The sequence below is a fragment of the Eubalaena glacialis genome, chromosome 4, assembly GCF_028564815.1.
Source record: "Eubalaena glacialis isolate mEubGla1 chromosome 4, mEubGla1.1.hap2.+ XY, whole genome shotgun sequence".
In the NCBI taxonomy this organism is placed as follows: Eukaryota; Metazoa; Chordata; class Mammalia; order Artiodactyla; family Balaenidae; genus Eubalaena; species Eubalaena glacialis.
Window position 1 is genome coordinate 184,427,882 of NC_083719.1, and position 7,813 is coordinate 184,435,694.

The 7,813-nt window shown below is 42.5% G+C and overlaps 1 pseudogene; it reads left to right on the forward strand.

The window, feature by feature from the left end:
- Positions 1–478: 478 nt before the first annotated feature.
- LOC133090714 (protein FAM76A-like) lies at positions 479–1,797 on the forward strand (annotated as a pseudogene).
- The last annotated feature ends 6,016 nt before the right edge of the window (positions 1,798–7,813 follow it).

The window sequence follows — 7,813 nt, forward strand, 5'->3', positions numbered from 1 at the left end:
GAAACCCATCATAAAATTCAAATTAGAATCTCAAGGGGTCTTGAAAAGCCGAAACAATATTGATAAAGAAGAATAAAACTGGACAACTCCTATATCCTGATTTCAAAAATTATTATAGAGCTACAGTACTCAAAGCAGTGTGGTACTGGTATAAAGACGGATAAATAGACCAAGGGAATAGAATAGAGAGCCCAGAAACAAACCCTTTCCTATACCATCAAGTGATTTTTTACCAAGAGTGAAAAGACCATCCAATTGGGAGAGGATGGCATTTTCAACAGACAATGCTGAGAAATGCGATATCCACATGGAAAAGAATGAAGTTGGATGCTTACCTAACATGATATACAAAAATTAACTCTGAATAGCTCAAGGACCTAAATGTAAGACCTACAACAATAAAACTCTTAGAAGAAAACAGGACAAAAGTTTCGTAACAATGGATTTGGCAATAATTTCCTGGATATGACACCTGGACATGATACCAAAAGCCCAGGTAACAAAACAAAACAGTAAGGACAAATTGGACCGCTTGAGATTAAATCTGTGCATCTAAAGACATTATCATCAGAGTAAAAAGGCAACACATAGAATGTGAGAAAACATTTGCAAATCGTATATCTGATAAGGGATTAATATCCAGAATATACAGAGAACTCCTAAAACTCAACAACAAAAAACCCAAACAACCAAATCCAAAATGGGCAATGAACGTGAATAGACATTTCTCCAAAGAAACACACACGAGAGAAAGCGGCGGGCGGGGCCGGTAGGGCGGTGAGCAACGCCTGCACCAAATGCCACCAGCGCTTCCCCCTCGAGGCGCTGTCTCAGGGGCAGCAGCTGTGCAAGGAATGTCGGATGGTACACCCTGTTGTGAAGTGCACCTACTGTAGGACTGAGTACCAGCAGGAGAGTAAAACTAATACAGTATGCAAGAAATGTGCTCAGACTGTGCACTTGTATGGAACGCCCAAACCTCGTCAGCACTGCAACGTAACTGCAGCACTTATTGGCAACAAATGCCAGCGCTGCACAGATTCAGAGAAGAAGTGTGGACCACCATGTCCTTGTGAACAGTGCAAGCAGCAGTGTGCATTTGACAGGAAAGAGGATAGAAAACAGGTAGATGGGAAATTGTTATGCTGACTGTGCACACTTTCATACAAACGGGTCCTTCAGAAGACCAAAGAGGAGAGGGAAGCACCTGAGCAGTTGTTCCCGTGCCGGCCACCAGGAGGAGCAGTGCAGTGGACTGAGTGGTGGCAGCCATTATAACAGTCAGAAAACACTTTCTACATCTTCAATTCAAAATGAAATCCCAAAGAAAAAAAATCCAGGTTTGAGTTGATCACAACCAATGGCGATAGCCTGTCCTCAGACCTGGCTCTGGACTCACCAGGCACGGACCACTCTGTCATCATTGCCCAACTGAAGGAAGAAGCAGCCACTCAGAAGAAGATGCTGCATCAAAAGGATGAAATGATTTTAGAGAAAGAGAAGAAGGTCACAGAGTTGAAGGCTGATTTTCAATACCAAGAATCTCAGATGAGAGCCAAAATGAACCAGATGGAGAAAACCCACAAAGAAGTTACAGAACAACTGCAGGCCAAAAACCGAGAGCTCCTGAAGCAAGCAGCTGCCTTGTCCAAGAACAAGAAATCAGAGAAGTCAGGAGCTATAAACTCTCCATGAGAGACCGCAAGGACGCTCCTGGCAATAGCAACGGATTCCTGGGTTAGGGTGGCAACGTAGCTGTTCTCTGGGAATTGCAAGCTTTCTTAAGAAATCTCTATTTCACTATAGTTATCCTTCTTTGTGCGACTGCAGTGGGCTAAATGGAAACATCTGGTTTGTGCTGTATTATGACTGCATGCTTGAATGTTTGGGGTTTCAGGCTCTCTCTTTCTCTCTCATACTCTCCCTCACTCCCCTCTCTCTATCCCAAACCCTTCTCTCAGTACTACTGTCTCTCTTTTGTTACTTTTGTGTGTGTGCTGGTCACTGCTCAGTGGTATGTGCAGAATGGTTTTTTGGTTTTTTTGGTCCATCATTGCATCCTGCCATACCCATGAGCAAATAGTTTGGCATTAATTACATATCACTGCCACCCTCTGAACTTTGAAAACTGCCACCTTAAGACTTGGTACAGTGGAAGAGTCTTTTTCTCTCCAATAAACCTTTTGCTTCAGGGTATATACTCTTGGGTTTTTTTCCAGGTATATTAAGTATGAACTTTGTACTACGTATAGCCAGAGTTTTATTTACTTTTTAAAAAAGAAACTTTTTCTTGATAAAGGAATAATGGTAGCCTAGCTCATTCTTCTTGTAAAAGTGATGCCTCTTAAAAAAAAAGTCCTACTCTCTAGCGTTTAGTAAAAGAATCAGATCTTTTCTTTCTTGTTACCTTGGAGTCTTAAAAACTGATTGCTGGGGCTTCCCTGGTGGTGCAGTGGTTAAGAATCTTCCTTCCAATGCAGGGGACACGGGTTCAAGCCCTGGTCCGGGAAGATCCCGCATGCCGCAGAGCAACTAAGCCCGTGCGCCACAACTACTGAGCCTGCGCTCTAGAGCCCACGAGCCACAACTACTGAGCCCACGTGCCACAACTCCTGAAGCCCGCGTGCCTAGAGCCCGTGCTCCACAACAAGAGAAGCCCTACAATGAGAAGCCCATGCACCGAAGCCCACGCACCAAAGAGTAGCCCCCGCTCACCGCAACTAGAGAAAGCCCGCGTTCAGCAACAAAGACCCAACACAGCCAAAAATAAATAAATAAAATAAATAAATTTATAAAAAAAAACAACTGATTGCTAAGATGAAACAATTCAATATGTAAGTATGGAGTTAAGTATCTTCTTACATGCTCTTCCAAGAAATCCTCCAAAAGGCACTTAAGGGCAGAAAGAAAGGTTGTCCAGGTTGTACTGGACACGTCTCTCCCCTACCCGTTTCTTGATTGTTTTATGTGACTGATTTTAAATTCTCACACTGCCACCTCTTTTTTAAAAAATACCCTTTACTTATATCCGTTGTCATACTGGGCCAAATTCAGGTAACATTTTTTTTTTTTTTACCTGATTCAAAATGGGATAATATTTGGACTCCAGAGCATTTTGGAGGTTAGTATGAGCTGTTGTAGTAGTGGCTGTAAGTCTGACTGGGGCAGTGATATCACTCTACCTCTTCCCAACTCCTCACCCACCCCAGCCTGTACACTCCCTGCTTTTAATGGAAATGTGTTGAAAACAGGTGCTTCTCTCTCAAAAGCAGCTTGGCCCCAGCCTGAATTTTGTCCTGTTTTCCCTTCAGGCACATGGATTTCCTTTTTCAGGTGAGAGGACAGACTGGCATTTCTAGCCATTGTCTCAGGTCCTCTATATGATGTTTGTGAAAGGAACTAGAGATGTGTAGTGTGCCATGAAACAGTAAAACCAGCTACCTTGGAATCATTAATGCAGGGGGCTGGTACTAGAGTTAGAGGTAATCATAAGGGCAGATGACATTTGTACCTCAGTCTACCAAAAGTGTAGCAGCAGTAAGTTTAACTTGCTAGGCATTTCCTAGGAGCAAATGCTTCTAATTGGTGAGCATTCTCACAAGGGGAGCCATGCACATAATTGGACAGAGATGTGGAAATGAGGGACTTCCTTCTGGTAAGAGGAACAATGGACCATGTTACTTATATATATCACTCTAGTAGAGGATGTAATTTTCCCTTCTAAGCAAGGGAAATGGCAGTGCTAAATAGTTTTGTAACTTTCTGAATGAGAAACTATTAGGTAAAGATAAACTGTGTGAAAAAAGTTAGTCATTTTTTTTTAAATTTTAAAGACTTGAGAAATTCTGTTACATGAAGTGACTATGTAGAAATACATTTAGTTTTATACTAAATCTCTTTTTAAGGTCTTGGCATTTAATATAAAGCAAATCCACACATTTTCCAACTTTCCACAAGTTCCAAAAAGGGAAGGAAGAAACCTCAGTCTTGAAATTTTGGTTTTTAAAAATGACACTGTTTTACCATGAAATTGTGTAGCTAACTTTTGGTAACACCTTTTGTTTATTTGTATGTTTGTAATAATGGACCTTTTAAAACACAGGAATGGGGGCTTCCCTGGTGGCGCAGTGGTCAGGAGTCTGCCTGCCGGTGCAGGTGACGCAGGTTTGAGCCCTGGTCCGGGAAGATCCCGCATGCCGCAGAGCAACTAAGCCCGTGAGCCATAACTACTGAGCCTGCGAGCCACAACTACTGAGGCTGCAAGCCACAACTCCTGAAGCCCGGGCGCCTGGAGCCCGTGCTCTGCAACAAGAGAAGCCACTGCAGTGAGAAGCCCGCGCACCACAAAGAAGAGTAGCCCCCGTTCGCCGCAACTAGAGAAAAGCCCGCGCACAGCAACGAAGACCCAACGCAGCCAAAAATAAATAAATAAAATAAATTAAAAAAAACAAAAAAAAACAAACACAGGAATGTTTTGGTTTGTACAGACTTTGAAAAATGTGTGTTAATAAAAATTCATATTGACTCAAGTATAAAAAAAAAAAAAAGAAACATACGAGTGGCCAATAAGCACATGAAAAGATGCTCAAAATCACTAATCATTAGGGAAATGCAAATCAAAACTACAATGAAATACCACCTCACACACATTAGGATGTCTATTATCAAAAAAAACCCCAAAAAACCCAGAAAGCAAGTATGGACAAGGATGTGGAAAAACTGGAATCCTTGTGCACTGTTGGTAGGGATGTAAGATGTAAAGCAGTTGTGGAAACAGTACCGTAGTTCCTCAGAAAACTGAAAGAATTACCATATTCTCCCGCAATTCCACTTCTGGGTATATACGCTAAAGTACTGAAAGTAGGGTCTCAAAGAGATGCTTGTTTACCCACGTTCATGGCAGCATGATTCACAATCGTTAAAATATGTAAAGCAACCTAAGCGTTCATCAAAGAATGAATGGATACACAAAGTGTGGTCCATCCATACACTGGAATAAAAGGAAGGAAATTCTTTAATACGCTACAACATGCATGAACCATGAGGGCATTATGTTCATTGGAATCAGCTAACCACGAATGACAAATACTGTATGATTCTACTTATAGGAGGTATGGAGTCAAATCTCATAAAGACAAGGTAGAATGGCGGTTGCCAGGGGCTGGGGGGAGGGAGTATGAGGAGTTATGTTTTTATTGTTTCCGTTTTACAAGATGAAAAGAGTTATGGGCTTGGGTTATGGTGATGGTTGCACAACAAAGTGAATGTAATACCACTTAAAATGGTTAAGATGGTAAATTTTATGTGTATCTAACCACGATTTTAAAAAATGGTTTTTAGGGCTTCCCTGGTGGCACAGTGGTTGAGAATCTGCCTGCCGATGCAGGGGACACGGGTTCAAGCCCTGGTCAGGGAAGATCCCACATGCCGCGGAGCAACTAGGCCCGTGAGCCACAACTACTGAGCCTGCGCGTCTGGAGCTTGTGCTCTGCAACGAGAGGCCGCGACAGTGAGAGGCCCGCGCACCGCGATGAAGAGTGGCCCCCGCTCGCCGCAACTAGAGAAAGCCCTTGCACAGAAACGCAGACCCAACACATCCAAAAATAAATAAATTAATTCATTTTTTAAAAAATGGTTTTTAGAAGGATATGAAAAGACACAATAAAACTGTATATATCCATTACTTTCCTATAACACTTTTCAATTTTTATTTCTACTCCACTCATTTCTCCACATAATTTTGCAGAAACTCTCAGATATACCATTTAATCCATGAATATTTTGGAATATATGTTTTTTTTAAAAACATAATCCAAAGTCCATTATCACACCTAAAAATAAACAACTTGCGTTTACCATATTCAAATAAACACGAGCAGCAGTCAGCTTCCCTAATGGTCACCACGGGGATATAACAAGATCCATACATGTCATTTTGTTCAAATGTCCTTTATCTGATAAGGGTTTAGTACCCAGAATATAAAGAACTCTTCCAGCAAGGCAACCTAGTTTTTAAAAATGGGCAATAGACTTGAACAGACGTTTCTCTAATGAAGATACATAGTCAGCAAATACACGAGTAGAAGTTCAACGTCATTGGTCACTTAGGATATCACGGCATACCCACTATGGGGACTATAATTTTTAAAAAATAAAACACAGGTTTTCCCAAAAGATGTGGAGAAATAGGAAACCTTGTACACTGCTGATGGGAATGTAAATGGTGCAGGTGCAGGTGCAGCCACTATGGAAAACAGTTTGGCAGTACCTCAAAAAGTCAAAGAATCACATGACCCAGCAACTCCACTCATGGGTATCCGCCTAACAGAGATGAATACTTAGGTGCACATAGAAACTTTTACACGGATGCTCAGAGCAGCAGGGGTTTTTTCCCACAACCAAAAGGTGCAAACAACCCCAATATCTATCAACATACGAATGGATAGGCAAACTGTGGTGTACACACACACAGTGGAATCACACTCTGCCATAAAAAGGAAAGAGGTTCTGACACATGCTGCAACGTGGATGGTCCACAAAAACATTATGCTGAGTAAACACTAGACCCAAATGATCACATATTGTGCGACTGTTTTTTTTTGGGGGGGGGTGGCCACGCAGCGTGGCATGCGGGAGGAACCAACCTGCACCCCCTGCAGGGAGAGTCTTAACCACTGGACCACCAGGGAAGTCCCCATGTGACTGCTTTTATATGAAATCACCAGAACGGGCAAATCCATACAGGCAGAAAGTAGACGAGCGCTTGCCGGGAAGGCTACAGGGGAAATAGGGAGCCACTGCTTAAAGGGCACGGGGTGTCCTGGCGTGAGGAAGAGGCTTTCACATTAGAGATGGTGGTAGCACAACACAGTGAACGGACCAAATTGTACATTATTAAATGGTTAGCTGTAGGTTTTGTGAATTTCATCTCGATTTTTTTACAAAGCCATGCAGATCTTTGCAAAAGACCATCTAGATTTGGGGATATTTCCATTGACTGTGTTTGGTAACCTAGGACCCTGTCTTCGGGGAAAAAAACATTTTTATTTCTAGTAAATTTCTGTGTTACAGTTGCCCTACTCTCTTTAGAGGTTTAAATGCCACTGCAGGGACTTCCCTGGTGGTCCAGTGGTTAAGACTCCACGCTCCCAATGCAGGGGGCCCGGGTTCGATCCCTGGTCAGGGAACTAGATCCCGCATGCCGCAACTAAGAGCCCACATGCCGCAACTAAAGATCCCGTGTGCCGCAACTAAGACCCAGTGCAGCCAAATAAATAAATATTTTTAAAAAATAAATGCAACTGCACAGCCATGGTCGCATCAGAGGATTCATCTGATCATTTTGCATCAAAAAAAAAAAAAAAAAAAGGCAGGCGAGATTAATCCTATTCCAAGTACAGCCATTCTCTGGAAAACATCCAGATTACAAAATCTGTAATAAAGATCTGGGTACCATACAGTAGGGTCTTGAAGCTGGACTTCACCTGCTTGTGGACAAGAGAAGGGGCTGACAAAAGACAGCTGCCTGACAGCCCAGCAGCTGACCTGGCATATACTGCTGGCACACACAGAATGGTCGGCGGGTTCTGTTAAACAATCCGTGGAGCATAAAACCACACCATCGCTCTGATGGGGATGGAGAACACCCATAAGGCCACTGTACAGTCATGTCTAAAAACGCAAAAGTATTGTCCAAACCAAAAATAAGACCAGCTCTCAAACCTATTATATCAATAGTTGGAGGAACTTTTTCCACTTTCCCCAATTACAAGTTAGCTCCACTCCATTTTTCCAGCTCTGTAGGTAAGAATTA